This window comes from Mus caroli, unplaced genomic scaffold (genome assembly GCF_978045245.1).
Source record: "Mus caroli unplaced genomic scaffold, Mus_caroli_1 scaffold_20, whole genome shotgun sequence".
NCBI lineage: Eukaryota > Metazoa > Chordata > Mammalia > Rodentia > Muridae > Mus > Mus caroli.
The window spans coordinates 57,690,852-57,710,313 of record NW_028227275.1 but is presented as its reverse complement, the minus strand read 5'-3'; positions in this window follow the sequence as shown (position 1 = coordinate 57,710,313).

The following is a 19,462-nucleotide window of genomic DNA, read 5'->3' as shown; positions in this document are numbered from 1 at the left end:
CTTGTAACTCCAACACCTGGCAGACTAAGGCAGGATTGCCTTGAGTTTGAAACTAAGTTAGGCTAGAAAGAAAAAAAATTTAAAGGTCCATTCTGGTGTCATTTCCTAAGCTGTTTCCTCTGGAGGGTCCAAGGCCTGGTGCTCCCTTCTTTCTCAGCCTGTTCCCTGTTGTGTCTCCTTCTCCCACGTCCACAGGCCCTTCCTCATAGCCATGGCTCTTTATCTGCCACCTGGAACCTTTCAAGTCCCCTCTAATTCATTCTCTATAAATGTGGAACCAGCAGAAAATTTTAAATCACAAGCCTGTTCCCCACACACACACACACACACACACACCCTTCCCGCCAGCCAGAAATTCTTCACGGTTCCAGGGCTGGTGAGATGGCTCAGCAGGTAAGATCATTGACTGCTCTTCTGAAGGTCCTGAGTTCAAATCCCAGCAACCACATGATGGCTCACAACCACTAGTAATGAGATCTGATGCCCTTTTCTGGTTTGTCTGAAAACAGCTACAGTGTACTTATTTATAATAATAAACACATCTTTGGCCGAAATGAGCAGGGACTGAGTGAACAGGGCCAACTGGAGCAATTAGGGTTGACTGGAGCAAGCAGAGGTCCTAAATTCAATCAAAACCCAACAACCACATGAAGGCTCACAACCATCTGTACAACTACAGTGTACTCATATACATAAAATAAATAAATAAATTAAAAAAAATGTTCTTGGGTCCAGTAAGTATTCAAGGCTCTGTCTGCACAGCTGGCACACACCAGGGATCTGCTGGGCTCTTTGGGCCTTTTCTTCCTATTCCTCTGCTGGAGGAGCCCTGTGGATGTCACCATTCCCAGGGACTTTCTTCACCCACCAGGACCAACTATATAGAATAACTGTTGTCCTGGCCAAGTGGGATGAAGGATGCCTGCCTGGGATGTCTCTTTAGGAAATACTTATTTAATACTATAACCGGTTTCCTATTTCAAAACTTAAAAATACTGCTTTTCTTTAATTGTAAGTATACAAAATGCTACAGAGACTAGAGGTGTTGTATTCCAAGGCTGTATAAGCCAGGTCTGGTTATACATGCCTTTCATCTCTGCACTCAAGAGGTGGAGGGTAGAGGCAGGAGGATTAGGAGTTCAAGGTCATCCTAGCCAACACAGCAAGTTAGTTGGAGGCTGGTCTGTGCTGTATGAGATCCTGTCTCAAAAAGAAGGAAGGAAGGGAAGGAGGGAGGAAGGAAGGGAAGGACGGAGGAAGGAAGGGAGGGAAAGAAAAATCAAGAAATGGTAGCAGTGTGTCTTCACTGCCTGATTTAATTGGCATAATCCCTTTGGTTTCTTTGCACTCTGTTTTCACTAGCACATGAGTTCAATGATCAAAAAAAAAAAAAAATTACCATTTGACAGAAGAAACTAAACTACTTGCCCATCATTCTGGAGCCAAATGCTTTTAAATCTGAAATTCTTGTGAGCGCCAGTAACTACGAAGCTTGCTAAAGCTTTCAGGTTTTGAGACGGGGTCAGTGCTGCCCAGCCTGGCCTCAAACTCCCTGCAGAAGCAAGGGGGCTCTGACTTCTCTCTCCTGTCTTTACCCTCTGATTGCTAGGATCTGTCTGCCCCCTGGGCGTGGCTAGGATCTGGGCGGTCCCCTGGGCGTGGCTAGGATCTGTCTGCCCCTGGGCGTGGCTAGGATCTGTCTGCCCCCTGGGCGTGGCTAGGATCTGTCTGCCCCCTGAGCTTGGCTAGGATAGTCCCAGGAGCACAGGTTTATCCTGAGGGTGTTTGGTGGCTGGCACCTGAGATGATGGAGTAAGTTTCCTTTTTTTTTTTTTTTTAAAGATTTATTTATTTTATATATGTAAGTACATTGTTGCTGTCTTCAGACACACCAGAAGAGGGCATCAGATCCCATTACAGATGGTTGTGAGCCACCATGTGGTTGCTGGGACTTGAACTCCAGAACCTTTGAAAGAGCAGTCAGTGCTCTTAACCACTGAGCCATCTCTCCAGCCCTATAACTTTCCTTCTTAATCTGTGCTTAATCACCTCGATCCCTTTCCCATCAAGTAAACTATTGTTGCCTTAAGGGTGACGCCTCGTGAAGCTGCTGAGCACAGAATCTGAACTCAGTCAGGTTTAATCCTCTGCCCTTCTGTTGACATGCTCTGTGGCTTTGATCAAGTTCCTTGACCTCTCTGTGCCCAAGGTGTGGCTGCATTCATTAAATGTTTTCATCTGTAAAACTTTAGAACAGGAATGTAATGCAGTGTATGTACAGACCTGTCTGCTGCGCCCCCCCCCCCCTTCTTTCTTTCTTTCTTTTTTTTTTTTTTTCTGTTTTGTGACAGGGTTTCTTGGGGCCCAGGCTGGCTTCAAACTTGATATGTAGCCCAGGATGACCCTGAACTCTTGATCTCCTGCCTTCTGAGTGCTGGGATTACAGGAATGCCTCCCCACATCTAGCGGGTTATTTGTTTGTTTGCTTGTTTGTTTGTTTTAAGACAGGGTCTCACTATATCCTGGAACTCACTGGAGTGACAAGTGACTAGACCAGGCTGGCCTCAAACTCAGAGATCTGCCTGCTTCTGCCTCCCGAGTGCTGGGACCTCACTCAGCTCTGGCTGAGTCATAGCTAAGTTTCATTTCCAGCCTAGATGATATGAATCAGACACAGATGGAACGCAGCTGCGGGAGTCTAGCACACGGCTGAAACAAGCCCCTCCCCTGGGAAGGAAGTGGGCAGAGAGCCAGCACCCGGCCCACGGCCAGCCCAGTCCTGTGTGCTCACCTGGCTGTGTGGCTTACTCTCTCTTTGTCTTCAAATACTAAGCACTAGTGTCTCTGGGAGAGCAGTCTGGTGCATCCTTGACGGCTGTGTGGGATGGCAGATACAGGAGGTGTCTAGACACCCCTTGGAAGCTGTAACAAATGTGAACTGAATCGCCCTACTCCAAAGAATCCAGTTTTTAGAATGGCCTTGGTTTGTAAATCAGCAGTTCTCAACCTGTGGGTCATGACCCCCTTAGGAAGTTGAACAACCCTTGCACAGTGGTCAGATATCCTGCAGTCAGGCACTTAGGTTACAACTCACAATAATAGCAAAGTTACAGTTACGAAGTGGCAATGAAATAATATCATGGTTGGGGTCACCACAACATGAAGAACTGTATGTATTAAAGAGTCTCAGCATTGGGAAGGTTGAGAACCCCTGAGCTCGAGAAAAAGAAAATAGCCTGCCTGGCTCTTCTCTGTGGCCAGACACAGGCTGAGCCACTCAGCGTCTCTGCATCTTCGCCTCCGGAGGTCACTGTTTACCTCCTAAAGGCAATTTCTTCCCATGGCAGACTCTAAAAGCTAGGAGGAGGAGCCTCAGTTGTTTGACTGGGTTGTGAGGTCCTGGCTAGTATTTAAAGCCTTTTTCCTTGCGTGATTTTGTCTATGAGCCCTGGAGTCAGCCAATCTTTCAGATGCTCAGGAATTTAACTGGGATGACTATCGCACGTAGATGTGGCTTTCCAAACCTATACAGTCAGTGCAAACTCTACCCAAGGCTCACCATAGCTTCTCATAGAACTGAGAATATGATAGTAAAATGCGTATGGAACAACAAAGAGCCAAGAACGGCCAAGATGTTTCTTTTCCAACGCTGAAGGGGGAACCCAGGGCCTGGTGCATGCAATACAAGCTTTCTATCACTGATCTATGCCCCTAGTCCCTCCATGGTGGCTCCTCTGTGTACCACTGAGTCAAGCCTCCAGCTATGATAGCCAGGCTGACCTTGAATAACAACATGGAGTTTTGGGATACCTGCCTTTCAGAGAGCCATGTAATCAGCAGCTAGAGGAGCTGAGAGACAGAGGGGCAGTGGTCCTGACAGATGGGGATTCATTTTATTTTAGTTTTTTATTTGTGTGGGTGTTTAGCCTGTATGTATGTATGTCTGTCTACCACACACATGCCTGGTGCCTGTGGAGGCCAGAAGAAAACATTAGATCCCCTGGGACTGAAGTGACAGATGGTTCTGAGCCACTATGTGCATACTGGGAATAGAACCGCCGTCCTCAGACGGTGCTCTTAACTGCTAAGCCAGCCCTCCAGCCTCGAAACTGTGTTATTTATTTATTTATTTATTTATTTATTTATTTTTCTCAAGACAGGTTTCTCTGTGTAGCCCTGGCTGTCCTGGAACTCACTTTGTAGACCAGGCTGGCCTTGAACTCAGAAATCCACCAGCCTCTGCCTCCCAAGTGCTGGGATTAAAGGCATGCGCCACCACCGCCCGGTCAAGACTGTTATTTTTAATTGTAATTTTCTAAATGCCTGTGGCCTCCGCCATGCCTTCTGTATTGGGAGCCACCCCCCCCCCCCAGACTAAGGTACATAGAATAGCACCATTTCAAACACATGAAATCAAAACAGGTGAGATCACTCACTGGGTAAAGGCACCCACTGCCAAGCCTGAGACCTGACTCCAATCCCTAAAACTCACTTACTTGGACGGGCTATCCTTTTCATGTAGCCCAGGCTGGCCTTACACTCTCTGTGTAGCTGGAGACGACTTTGAGGCTCTTGCTGCCTACCCCTTCAGACCACTGGGATGGCAAACGGGCACCCACACTTGAACTTATGTGGTACTGCGAAGCCAGAGTCTCGAGCACACTAGGCAAGGACTCTGTCACACCCTCGCCCGCAATGTCATTCTTCACCCTGACCCCTTGAAACAGGTTCTCATCATGTGCCCCTGAATGAGGTCTTGAATTGACAGATATCTTTTCTGCCTCCCCAAAGCAACACCACGCCTGGCTTGGGTGCTATTTATTTATTTATTTATTTATGGCTTTGGGGTTTTTTTGTTTTTTTTTTTTTGTTGTTGTTGTTGTGTTTGTTGGTTGGTTTTTTTGTTTGTTTGTTTTTTTTTTTTTTTTTTTTTGGTTTTTTTGAGACAGGGTTTCTCTGTGTAGCCCTGGCTGTCCTGGAACTCACTTTGTAGACCAGGCTGGCCTCGAACTCAGAAATCTGCCTGCCTCTGCCTCCCAAGTGCTGGGATTAAAGGCGTGCGCCACCACGCCCGGCTGGTTGGTTTTTTTGAAACAGGGTTTCTCTGTGTAGTCCTGGCTGTCCTGGAACTCACTCTGTAGACCAGGCTGGCCTCTGAGGAGAACAATGGCTTCCCTTTGGTTTTGGCCTGAAAGGGTCAGAGCCGTTAACTGGGAGAAAGTTCAGGGGCCGTCCCTCCTAAAAGGGAGGGATGTCCTGACATGACTTTCTGTGGGCCAGAGGTTTTCCTTGTTCCTAGTCAAGAGTTAATATTTACCCGGAGAGGAGGATGTTCTTGGGTCTGCTGGTATACACTTCCTTCTTCTGAAGAACGTTCTTGTTATGAGAAAATGACTCCAAAAATGATAATATTGTGTGCCAGGTACAACTAAGTAAAAATGTTATTTTTGAGCAAAAATTGCAAAGTCATACCCCATGTTTATAAGCTGAAGAAATCAGTAAAGCTTTGCTACTTGCCACCGGAGTGGTAGTCTGTCTCTCTTTAAGGCGTTCGCAAAGCTGGTCTTCTTCAGGCCTCGAACTCAGAAATCCGCCTGCTCTGTCTCCCAAGTGCTGGGATTACAGGCGTGCGCCACCACTGACCGGCTATTTATGGCTTTTTGAGACAGGATTTCTCTGTGTAGCCCTTCCTGAAACTCACTCTGTAGATCAGGCTGGCCTCAAACTCAAAGATCTGCCTGCTTCTGCCTCTGAAGTGCCAGGGTTAAAGAAAGGCGTGTGCCACCACACTTAACTCTTTTATTTTCTTCTTAAATGATTCGTGTTTATTTTATGCGAATTAGTGTTTTGTCTGCATATGTGTCTGTTTAAGGGTGTCAGATCCCCTGAAACTGGAGTTACAGTCCGTTATAAGCTGCTATGGCTATGTGGGTGCAGGAAATTGAACCTGGGTCCTCTGGAAGTGCAGCCAGTGCTCTGACCACTGGGCAATCTCTCCAACCCCTACTGTCATTCTTCTTTCTTTCTTTTTTTTTTTTTAATCTTTTTTTTTTTTTTTAGATTTATTTATTTATTTATTACATGTAAGTACACTGTAGCTGTCTTCAGACACTCCAGAAGAGGGAGTCAGATCTCGTTACGGATGGTTGTGAGCCACCATGTGGTTGCTGGGATTTGAACTTCAGACCTTCGGAAGAGCAGTCGGGTGCTCTTACCCACTGAGCCATCTCACCAGCCCCCCATTCTTCTTTAAAATAAAAAAAAATTTTAAAGATTTATTTATTCTTTTTTTTTTTTTTTTTTTTTTTTTTTTGGTTTTTCAAGACAGGGTTTCTCTGTGTAGCCCTGGCTGTCCTGGAACTCACTTTGTAGACCAGGCTGGCCTCGAACTCAGAAATCCGCCTGCCTCTGCCTCCGGAGTGCTGGGATTAAAGGCGTGCGCCACCACACCCGGCTGATTTATTTATTCTTATGTATGTGAATACACTGTAGCTGTCTTCAGATACTTCTGAAGAGAGCATTGGGTCGCATTACAGATGGTTGTAAGCTACTGTGTGGTTGTTGAGAATTGATCTTAGAACCTCTGGAAGAGCAGTCAGTGCTCTTAACCACTGAGCCGTCTCTCCAGCTCCCCTGGTGTCATTCCTTTTGTTTGTTTGGTTTGTTTTTCGAGACAGGGTTTCTCTGTATAGTCCTGGCTGTCCTGGAACTCACTCTGTAGACCAGGCTGGCCTCGAACTCAGAAATCCACCTGCCTCTGCCTCCCAAGTGCAGGGATTAAAGTCGTGCGCAACCATGCCCGGCACGTCTCCTGGTGTCATTCTTAAAAGTCATTTTATAAAGGGAAGGATGCTAGAGTAATTTGTTGCCTGACCTTGTTCGTTTTAGTTTTGGCTTTATAATAAGCCTATATATATATATATATATATATATATATATATATATATATGCTGTCTGGACTATTCTACAACTTTCTTGGAGTCATGAAAGATGATTATTGTAAAGAATTTTTTTGAGCCGTTGTGTTAAACTCCAAAGTTTTTTCATTGACTTTTTGTTTGCTTATGTATATGTGTGTATCCATCTGTCCATCAGTCTGTCTGTCTGTCTGTCTGTCTGTTTGCCCAGGTGTGGGAATGTGCATACAATGGCATACTTGTGGAGGTCAGGGGACAATTTACACGAGTCCCTTCTCTTACCAAGTGAGTCCTAAAGATTGAACCCAGTCTCAGATTTGTCAGCCAGCAACTTCGCCAGATGAGTCATCTCCCTGGCCCTGTTTGTCCCCATTTGTCTGAGACTGGGCCATTCTCTGTAGCCCAGGCTGGCCTCCAACCCTCCCTCCCTTTTCCACAGTCAGCCTGGTGACTACCAGGTTACGGGTGACATAACACCCAGCTTCGCCTGTAGCCTCTGGTTTATGAGTCCCAGGCATGCCGTTCAAGGCCAGAAGCTCAAGACTGTAGCTGCTTCACATTTTACTTTCGTGAGAAACAGAGAGGAACTTTTGTTTATGTGGTCTTTATTGTTTGGGAGGATTCTGATAAGGCCAGGAACTTCAGCTCCATCACTGAACACAAGTCCCATCCCCCTGTGTGGGAGATTGCCGTCATTTCCTCTGAAAATCTGATGCAACAGTGAGCATTGTGCCAAGGAAACCCTCAACTGTAACAGGGTCATTGGAGCCATACTTAAGAAATAGATCCTAAGCCTGAGGCCACAAGGGCACCATCTTTCACTGTTACTGTTTATCATTTTGAGACAGGGTCTTACTATGTAACTCCAGTTGGCCTTGATCTTGGAGACCTTCTACCTTTCTGGTATTGGGATTACAGGTGACTCCAGAGACAATCTGAGAAGCTGCCTCTTGTCCCTGCCATTGTGACTTCCCATCGTGACGGACTGCACCCTGGAACTGTAAGCCAGAATAAACCCTTCTTTCCTGACAGTGCTTTTTTTTTTTAAAGATTTATTTATTTATTATATCTAAGTACACTGTAGCTGTCTTCAGATGCACCAGAAGAGGGTGTCAGATCTCATTACGGATGGTTGTGAGCCACCATGTGGTTGCTGGGATTTGAACTCAGGACCTTCGGAAGAGCAGTCGGTGCTCTTAACCACTGAGCCATCGCTCCAGCCCCTGACATTGCTTTTATCAGTGCATTTTATCACAGAAAATGAACTAACACAAGTGAAGCGATGTCTTCTAGCCCTGGAAGCCCCTCAGGGTTACTCCCTCTACCCAGTCCTCCTCAAGCAGTGAAACATTTCACTGAGAAGATTGAAGTCAAAATACTTTTGAACTTGTTTGAAAACCACCCAAGCCCAGCACAGGTGGCACAGGCCTTTAATCTAAGTTCTTGAGAGGCAGAGGCAGGGGCAGGGGCAGAGAGGCAGAGGCAGAGAGGCAGAGAGGGGGCAGGGGCAGAGAGGCAGAGGGCAGGGGCCAGGGGCAGAGTCAGAGAGGCAGAGGCAGAGAGGGGGCAGGGGCAGAGGGCAGGGGCAGAGGGCACAGGCAGAGAAGCAGAGGCAGAGAGGCAGAGGCAGAGGCAGAGGCAGAGAGGGGGCAGGGGCAGGGGCAGGGGCAGAGGCCAGCAGATCTTTGTGATTTGAGGCCAACCTGGTGTACAAAGTTCCAGAACGTCAAGGCAAAACAAAGCAAAACACCCACCCCCCAAATCTAATGCAATTCCCTGTTGCCTTCTGCTCCTGTGACTTAAAAGTCACCCATGTGTGGTGGTTGGTGTTCATTGTTAACTTCACGGAGTCTACAGTGGCCTGGGAGATGGCATGCCTGTGGGGACTCACCGTATTTGGTTAGGTGGAAAGACCCTACTGTCCCTGCAGTCTTGATCTGCTCACACCAATGGCCTCTGTCTGACCCAACCTCCCTTCCGCGCTGGTTACCCCACCTCCAGTCACCTTTATCTCCTTCTCTCCTCCATCCTTCAACAAAATGGGTCATCGGGGGGTGGGGTGGGGGGTGGGAGTGGGGAGTTGGGATTGCCCAGATGTGATGTTGTACCTGACCCCAGAAGCTGGAGGGCAGGGGAATCTCTTCCGGGGTCTCTCCCTGTGACCTAGAACACTATAATAAATCTCTATGTATATGTGCACATGTATGTACACATGAAAAGAATAAGATGCCATTCCTAAGCATGCCCCTCTGGCATAGTGACTATTTTGAGTTGAAGACATTTGAAAGATATTGTTTTATTTTCTTTTTTTCCTATCTCAAAAGGAGGGGATGAAATTCCCATCAGGACAGTGGCCTTCCTGCAGCAGAGCAGGGCAGGGACAGAAGGCATGCTGGCCCATTTCCTTGTCCTTCCTACTGATGCCTCGCACTGCCCACAGCTACTCTGTGTCCTGAGACTCACAAAGCACCATTCAGGTTTGCTTTGAGACCATGGATGGTTCCACCCATCAGCCTCAACACATGGAACCGGCCCTTGTCATCCACACCAACCCCACCAGCCCTGAGCTACCACTTCAGCCAGGACACTAATACCTCCTCATGTCCCTCTGCTTGCGCTGCCTGAACTTCAGTGAATTCTGTCAGGAATGGAGGTAGGTGTGATACCTGGAAGCTATTACTCCCGACCTAAGGTTGTGCTTGGGCTAAGTTTAAGTAAGAAGGAAGAATACTGAAGCTGAGGGAAATCAGCACAAATGGCTTGCAAAAAAAAAAAAAAACAAACAAAACAAAACAAAAAAAAACAACTAATTTATATATTTGGGTGTTTTGCCTGCATGTACATTTGCACACCAGGAGAGGGCATTGGATCCCATGGGACTACAGTTACAGATGGCTGTGAGCCACCATGTGGCTGCTGGGAACTGAACCCAGAACCTTTGGAAGAACAGCCACTGCTCTTGACTGCTAAACCATCTCTCCAGATCCCTGTAATTCTTTTTAAATCAGGAATTAAAATTTTTTTTTTACATTTCAGACTTTATTTTTATGGTAATAGGGGTTTAAGTAAGAGTCTTAGACACACGTGCTAGGTGAGTGTTCTACTGATTATATACATCCTCACCCCTCTTCTAAAACACTTTAAACCAGCCAGTGCCTTTAATCCCAGTAATTGGAAAGCAGAGGCAGGTGAATCCCTGGGAGTTTGAGGCCAGCCTGGTTTACAGAGGGAGTTCCAGGGCAGCTAAACCTACAGAGAGAAATCATGTCTAGAGAAAACCAAAACCAAACAAAAGCCACTTGATTTTAGGTGTGGGCATGTGCATATCATAGAACACATGTGAAGGTCAGAGCACAGCTTACTGGGTCACTTGTCTCTTTCCACCACGTGGGTCCTGGGGATCGGACCCATGTTTTCAGGCTCGGCAGTGGACTTAGCGCAGGCTTCTTTACCTGCTGAGCCAGCTCGCCTCACCAGATCTAGAAGTAAATTTTGTTTTGTTTTAGTTTTTTTGTTTTTTGGTTTTTGTTTTTTGGTTTTTGTATTTTGTTTTTTGTTTTTCGAGACAGGGTTTCTCTGTATGGCCCTGGCTATCCTGGAACTCACTTTGTAGATCAGGCTGGCCTTGAACTCAGAAATCCGCCTGCCTCTGCCTCCCAACTGCTGGGATTAAAGGCGTGCGCCACTACTCCAGGCCTAGAAGTAAAATTTGTTTTCCCAAGTTTCTCAAAACAGGGAGAGTCCCTGGCTGGGACTTTTCTTGTTTTGGTGGTGCTGTGCTCAAATGATCCTGAGACATCCACTCGAGGCTTCTCAGTGTGCCATGCCTCAGATCCAGCTCAACCCCAGAAGACAGCTCTGGGGTACAACAGAATGGTAAGCACTTCTCTCTGCGGCTGGGACGACAGTCAGTCAGTAAGTGCTGGCTCTGTGAGCATGTGGACCTGAGTTCAATCCCCCATGTCTGGGTAGAAGCCAGATGTGGGCAAATGCCCCTGTAATCCTAGCACAGCTTGCAGCAGGTAGGGGGCACCTGGCAGTTGATCCCACTGACTCTAGTGAAAGACCTCCGTTGGGATACCCCCCCAAAGAATCATGAGAGACCGTCTTGATGCAAACACACGAGGCAGTTTAATGACGGAGCTCTGGGCCGACACGTATCTCACGAATCTCACGAAGGAGACAGAGGTGTCGACCCCGAGGCTCAAAAGTTAGGGTTTTATATAGGAAAAAAGTGGAGGTAGGGAAAGAATTGGTGCGGCTTCACACAATTGGACAGTTTAAAATCAGCAAACTGTACGTGCAGAGCAAGGTAACAGCAATTCTGAGGGTGTGGGAAGCCACATACGCCATTACAAGATGGTGCTGGCTACCGCTGGCCACCACCCATAAGTTTGAGTAAACAACCAATGTGCGCATGTGCAGTAGAGTTTTTTGCCGAGTCACTGCCTGGTCCAAGGCATGTAAATGAGGTACTGAAAGCATAACCAATCGGGTGTAGACACGACTGTCCTAGGCCTATATAAGCAGCACTGGTTTTCGGGCTCGGGGTCTTTCGCCTTCGCAATCAAGCTCTTCCAATAAACATGTGCAGAAGAATCCTGTTGTGGCATCTTTCTTGCTGGCGAGTCGGGCGTCTACAAGTGGTGCTGAAACCTGGGAAAAAGAGACATCTTCAGGCACAAGCGAAGACCCCCTGTTACAGGGAGGATTCAGAACTGCATCACGGGGAAGGAAGAAGTGTTCCTGCAATAAAGGCTATTGAGAAGAATTCGACCTCGTGGATTCAGAACTCTTCAGCTGGGGAATGGCAGTACCGGTAAGTAAAAAGAAATTTATGTAAGTCTCTGAGAGATATGCTTTCCTATGGAATAGATCTGGTAATTGTTGCTGGGGTTGTGTTGCTTGTTTTCTTTCTTGTCCTGATATTGTGTTATTGTCTTAATTTTCATCGCCCTGGACACGTGTGTATCTGCTGGGAATAGCTTGGCAGATACATAAGATCATAAAGCGAGTGTAGATAAACTCGTGAGTCGATCTTGGGACTAAGAATCTCATGTAGATAAGTGAGTGTCTCCGGAACACTTTAGTCCAGGACGATCATAGGTACTGGCCAGTCTATGCCATTAGTAGGGCCGGTGCAATCCTTGCTCAAAGAACGAGGTTTAAAGATTTCTGAAAGTACAGTGAGAGGATTCTTAAAAGAGATAGACAGACTTGCTCCTTGGTTTGCCCCCACTGGGTCACTGACGCTACCTAGTTGGGAAAAGTAAGGGAGAGATATAGTGAGAGAGGAGGCAGAAGGGAAAGTGAAAGCAGGAACAAGGACGTTATGGAAGCTGATTAAGGCTTGTATCCAGGTCAAGAAATGTGAACCAGCTGTTAAGGAAGGGCAGCGATTTTGCAGGAGCACCAGGAAAGCATGTCAGAAACAGAGAGAAATGAAAAGGAAGGAGCATGCAGAAAAATAAGTAAAGGAAGAGATATAAAAAGAGAAAAGGAAAAAAACCAAAATATAGAGATTCAAAAGATAATATAAAGAATGAAGATCAAAATATTAAGTCAATTTACCCTCCTCTCGATGACTTTGAGTTATTAGAATTATCTAGCTCGGAGGACTCGGAATTATCAGCAGGGGAGGAGGAAGAGTTGTAGGAGGCTACTGCAGAGTATGAGGCGGAAAGATATGGTTCAATAGGAAGGAGTCTCAGTGCTCCCCCACCACCTCCGCCTTATACAGAGAAGAAAACAATTGGCAATGGCCTCTCTTTTTGCACTCCTAGAGGGTTGCGTAAAATATGTCAGGCTTTTCCTGTTTTTCAGGATCAAGCTCAACAGCGATATTATGAGCCAATATCACATAAACAAGTGAAAGATTTAGCAGAGTCAGTAAGGACCTATGGAGTCAATGCCTCTTTTACTCAATCCCAAATTGATAGACTGGCTCACCATGCCATTGACTCGTTTTGATTGGATGAGTGTGGTAAAGGCATGTCTTACGATGGGACAGTATCTAGACTGGAAGTCTATATGGCATGATCTGTGTTTGAGTCAGGCAACCAGCATGGAGCTTTGAAATGCTTACAGGTCAGGGTCAATGGACAAACAATCAGTTAGGATACCCAGTGCAGGTCTATGATCAAATCAATCAGGCAGCAGTGAAAGCTTGGAAAGGATTGCCTAATCAAGGAGAGGTATCTGGTAATCTGACAAAAATTATTCAGGGAGCTAATGAGCCGTTCTCTGAATTTGTGGCTCGCATGATGGAAGCAGCTGGATGCATATTTGGTGATTCTGAGGCCGCAATGCCATTAATTGAACAATTAGTTTATGAGCAATGTACCAAAGAATGCAGAAATGCTATCACACCTTGGAAAGGGAAAGGACTACAGGTGTGGATGAAAGCCTGTAGAGAAATAGGAGGACCCCTTTCAAATGCAGGGCTGGCTGCCGCAGTTTTGATGGCGCGAACAAAAGGAATAACTTGCTTTAATTGTGGATAAACAGGTCATATGCAAAAGCAGTGTTTAAAGGGATAGTCCGGATGTCTTTGAAGGTCTTCTCCTATCTTTATGGCTAGCCAGTTCCTGGAATGACTTAACAGCAACAGCCTTTGTTCTTTGCCCTTGGCCCAAAAAGCCCTCCTAACTAGCAAGCCACATGAGTCAAGGACCTTGAATTTAATTTTCTTTCACTAGCTGTGAGACCCTCAAAAATAAGATGGTAGCAGGGTGTGGTGGCACAAACTAATCCCAGTACTTGAGGGGATAGATACAGGCACATCTCTTGAGTTTCAGGCCAGCTAGAGCCATATGGCAAGACTCTGTGTCAAACAAACAAAACAGTGGAAAGTAATTGAGAAAGATACAAGCTGCCAATCTCTGGTCTATACACAATCTCTCCCCCTAACCCTGCTCCCCTCCTCTCTCTCACATACACACCAACAAACCTCCCTTTGTCTGTCTTTCTAAATTTAGGTTTGTGGGAGAATCTGGGTGAACTATGTCTTTGGGGACAGAGGCTCTGCCAGATTCTGTCATGAGAACTCTTGCTTCTGTTGGTTCTTTTTATACAAACAGATATTATCATTGTTCTTTGTCTTTTGTGTGACTGGCCATGTGGAGGGGAGTCACAGGGTAGAACCAGGAGTGGCCCCATGAGCTTGTGACTCCAGCCCACCTATTGACTAAAAAGCTGGGTTTCTTGCCTGGCCTATATCCGTGTGGGTAAGCTTTTATATGTGGGTCATCAATAAAATGAATCTGAGCATGTTTCTCTTTCTCCCCCTTATTTCACATGCAGAGCCTTTATCTCAGTGGCCACTGAGTGTATTCTCTCTGATCTCAATCAGAGAAACAAAATATTTAACCCAGGCCATGTGGTCAGCCTGGAACAGCCTGGAAACCCAGGTCATTGAGGGTACAGTAATATTATATCTATCTGTGGTGCCAATTTCTGGGGAGATTGTCATAGGGAGAGATCCTAGTCTGAGGGCCATTCTCTCATCAGCCTTCTCTGACTCCTCCCACTCCCATCACGTGTTAGAAATTGGCCAGTCCACTCATTTAATGACCTCCAAGTTAGATGATGGTGGTGGTAGGAGTGGGTAGTGGTTTTGGAGGCATAACACAAAGGTTCTTGTGCCCACAGATCTCCAGAGAAATCAGGAATGTTAAGCACATATGACTGTCTTTGCAGTGGAAAAGATGAAAACCTGTTCTTTCATCCAGAAATCTGGGAGTTGGAAGTGACATCTATTGGACCTGGTGATATCTGGTGGGCTAGGCCATATCAAATTCCTACCACCAGTACCAGAGGCGCTGACAGTCTAAATGGCCTCTTCCCTATCTTTATGTCAGAGACCAGTCCAGAGCCTTCCCTTGGCCCTTAAGCTATGCAGGTAGCCTATCTCTAGAGCCTATCTTCTTGGAAGAAATGACATGTATCCTGAGTTGAATTTCAATGTAATTATGTTTCTTTATGCACAGGGGATTGATTGTCTTATACCAGGACATTTTCCCCAAAATTATACTGGGTTTAAATACATTGGGATAAACCCCTGATATCAGACTCTTTCTCATTTGTTTGAGATTCACTTCCCTGCCTGACACCTGCAGAGATGCCCTCGGTGACGCCGATGCTGATAGTGATGAAGAGAATGATTTGAGACGGGCTCTCCTGTAGCTCAACCTGACCTTGACTTTTGATTCTCCTGTCTCCACTTCTTGAGTGCTAGGATTACAGGTGTGAGCCTCCACACTAGCTCTTTAGTTGATGTTATTTATTTGTGTTAATTTTATTTCTTTGTGTGGGTGGGGCAGGACAGGGTGTGTACGGATGTGTTGTGCGCATGCGCGCGCGCGCACACACACACACACACACACACACACACACACACTTTCTTTCTTTTTCTCTTTCTTTCTTTCTTCCTTCCTTCCTTCCTTCCTTCCTTCCTTCCTTCCTTCCTTCCTTCCAGGCTAGTCTGGAACTAACTCTGTATGGAGTGCTTTCTCAGTGCTGGGCTCCAGGTGTAGTGGCATGCACCTAATTTATCCTAGCACACAGGTGGCAGAGATAGGTGGGCCATGAGTTCAGTGCTAGCCTGGGCTTCATAACAAGACTATTGACAGCTGGGGTTTTATTGCTGTGAAGAGACACCATGACCACAGCAACTCTTAGAAAGGAAAACATTTAATTGGGTCTCGTTTACAGTTCAAAGGTTTAGTCCATTGTCATCATGGCAAGAAGCATGGTAGCATGCAGGCAGACATGGTGCTGGAGAAGGAGCTGGAGAAGGAGTTCTACATCTGGATCAGTATTTGGCAGGAAGAGAGACTGACACTGGGCGTGGCTTGAGCTTCTGAAAACTCAAAGTCCCCAGTGACACACTTCCTCCAACAAGGCCACACCTACTCCAATAAGACCACACCTCCTAACAGTGCCATTCCCTATGAGCCAATGGGGTCCATTTTCATTTAAACCATCACAACTATCTCAAACTACCAAAACTCAAGTGTTTTAGTTTGAATGGGAAATGTCCTCCACAGGCTCCTGTGTTTGAACCCCTGGTCCCTAGCTGGTGGCCCTGTTATGGGATCTGTAGAACCTTCTGAACATAGGGCTAGCCGCCTGACCTAGGCCACTGGGGTGGATATTGAGGGTTACAGTGTGGCCCTTATTTTGGACTGAGTTCTCTTTCCTGATCCACCAAGAAGTGAGCAAGTCATGGCTGATGGTCCTGTGGCCAGGAATCCTGCCAGGCCGCCCCTCTGTGGTGGACTGTAGCTCTGGTCTGTAATAACCTCCCTCCAAATCACTCTGCAGGGTATCTGGTCCCAGACAGGAGAAAAGTAACATAAAAATGAAACTGGAACATCAAAAGCAGCCACTATTCCTCAGGCCTCATTCTTCTGTGGGTCCACTCAGATAAGGAGCTCACTAGACACCAGGAGGCCCCCTGAGGCCGACTCTGGGGCTCTGGTCAGCATTTACCCCATGATGCCCCCATCCTCAGGGCAACATAAAAGTGAGATTCAGACAACTTGAGCCGGGCGTGGTGGCGCACGTCTTTAATCCCAGCACTCAGGAGGCAGAGGCAAGCGGATCTCTGTGAGTTCGAGGCCAGTATGGTCTACAGAGTGAGTTCCAGGACAGCCAGGGCTATTCAGGAAAACCCTGTCTCAAAAAAAAAAAAAAAAAAAAAAAAAACAAACCAAAAACCAAAACCAAAAAAAAAACAAAAAAAAAAAAAACCCAAATAAAGAAATCAAACGGTTCCTCCTCCTCCTCTTCCTTCTTCTTCTTTTGGTTTTTCAAGATAGGGTTTCTCTGTGTAGCCCTGGCTGTCCTGGAACTCACTTTGTAGACCAGGCTGGCCTCGAACTCAGAAATTCACCTGCCTCTGCCTCCTGAGTGCTGGGATTAAAGGCGTGTGCCACCACGCCCGGCCCTTCTTATTTTTATTTTATGTGTGCAAGAGTTTTGTTTACCTCTGTGTCTGTGCACTGTGTGTGTTCTAGGTGCCCATGGAGACCAGAAGAGGGGGGTCAGATCCCCTGGTACTGGAGCTATAGTGTGAGCCACCATATGGATGCTGGGAACTGAACTTGGGTCCTCTGGAAAAGCAGCCTGTGCTCTTAACAGCTAAACCATTTCTTCAGTCCCAAATGAAATGTAATTAAAACAAAGAAGAAAAGGCCTACTTAGTGTAATATAGTGCTTCTATTTGAAGTAATCTAGATTTTTAAAAGAAAGTTTTATTGTATTTATTTTAGTTGCGTGTAGGAGCTTGAGGTAGAGACTTGGGCTCAATTCTCAGTATCCACACGGCAGCTCATAACCATCATAGCTCTAGGGCCCGAGGATCCAGTGTCCTCTTCAGGCTTCCACAGACACTGTATGGAATGTGGTGCACAGTCATACAAGCAGGCTAAACACCCATTCGCATCAAACAAATAGGACTGGAGAGATGACTCAGTCATTAAGAGCACTGGCTGTTCTTCCAGGGAACCAGGCTCAATTCTGAGCTTGTCTGTAAAATGCAGTTCCAGAGTTTAGAGACCCTCATATAGACATATGCAGGCAAAACACCAATACACATACAATAAAAATAAATCTTTTTTTAAAGGATGGTGTGAGGGCTGACTGCTATTCCAACGGACCTGGGTTCAGTACCCAGCACATGACAGCTCACAAGTGTCTGTAACTCCAGCTCCAGGGAACCCAACGTCATCACACAGACTCACTTCACATAGATACAAATGCAGGTGAACACCAATGCACATAAAATAGAAATAAATAATTTTTTTAAAAGTGCTATGTGCCGGGCGTGGTGGCGCACGCCTTTAATCCCAGCACTCGGGAGGCAGAGGCAGGCGGATTTCTGAGTTCGAGGCCAGCCTGGTCTACAGAGTGAGTTCAGGACAGCCAGGGCTATACAGAGAAACCCTGTCTCGAAAAACCAAAAAAAAAAAAAAAAAAAAAGTGCTATGTGTGTGTGTGTGTGTACATGAATGTATCAGAGGGTGTGTACCTGTGTTCACAGATAGGCCAGAAAAACAAAACGACACCATGCTCCTTCTTCTATTGCCCTATTCCTCTGAGGCAGGGTCTCTCCCTGAAGCTGGAGTTCAAGTTTCTTTAGCTAGGCTGAAAGCCAGCGAGCCGCAGCCGTCCTCCTGACTTCAGGTCCACATCTGACTTGTTACCTAACTATTAGGATCCATATGCTGGTCCTCACAGTCGCACAGCAAAGGACTCCTAACTGTTGAGCCCTGACTGTCTCCAGAGTCTGATCTGCATGTTTGGAAGGACAGGGGAAACACTCCTGATAAGAAGCTTAGCTTAAGGTCTAGCCAGCTCCCAGGGGCAAGCAAGAGATGAACTTAAGCTCCCAGCAGGCTCTGTTTGCTCTCGCGCTTGCTCATCTTTAGTCTTTCTGTTTGCCAGTCTCCAGCATCTCACCTGACTCTTCTCTCCCCTCAGCACAACTCAGTTTTTAAGAAAATTTCTGGGGAAACTTTGCACAGGGGATAAAGCGGCTATGCATAGCACAACCCCAAACCCAATTCTGTCAAGTACTTTGTGTTAAAAATATTTTAAAGATCTGAGAGGTGGCTTGGTGCTCAAGAGCACTGGCTGCTTTCCCAGAGGACCCAGGTTTGGTTCCCAGCACACAAGACATCTCTAGCTGCTGTAACTCCATCTGCAGGAGAACCATCGCCCTTTCTGCCCTCCTGGACACCAGCACACAGCTTGGGAAAATACTTATGTATATAAAATAAAAATAAGTAAATCTAAAATAAATAAGTAAATAAATAGATAAGCAGCAGCTGAGGAAATCCCCTTGTAAAAGGCACCGTGGCTTGATGAAGTTTCTTCTACCAAAATTCACAATCTCATTCAACTGTCAACATGACAGTATTGAAATAGCCAGGCAGTGGAGGTGCAAGAAGTCAGGCAGTTCAGGCAAATCATTAACTTCAAGGCGAGCCTGGTCCACAGAGTTGCAGGACAGCGGGACTACACAGAGAAACCCTGTCTCAAAAAAACCAAAATAGACAGACAGACAGACAGACAGACACACACACACACACACACACACACACGAGAGAGAGAGAGAGAGAGAGAGAGAGAGAGAGAGAGCAGGAAAGAAATGAAGGAAGGAGGGAAGGAAGAAAGTAATGCTACTAAGAGGTGCTGGGTGCTGGTGACAGACTCCTCAAGAGTGCTTCATCGCTAAAGCTTAGTTAGATTGCCAGGCTCCTCTGGACACCTGTGTCCTTCCCCAGGTGTACTTCTTCCTTGCCAGAAACTGGGTGGATTCAGATACAATGTTTTTTAACTCCAGAACCCTGTAGCCTCTCCCCTGTAGACAAACAGTATCTTTTCAAGGTGCTAGAATGTATCGAATAACGATTATCTTCTACTCAGCATTGTAGCATTGTCCCTGTCCACTATTATCAAGTAATCCCTGTGTGCCATGACAACGTGAATACTGGCAACATCTTTCATGTTGGTCCTAAGGAATATTAACGCTCAGATTG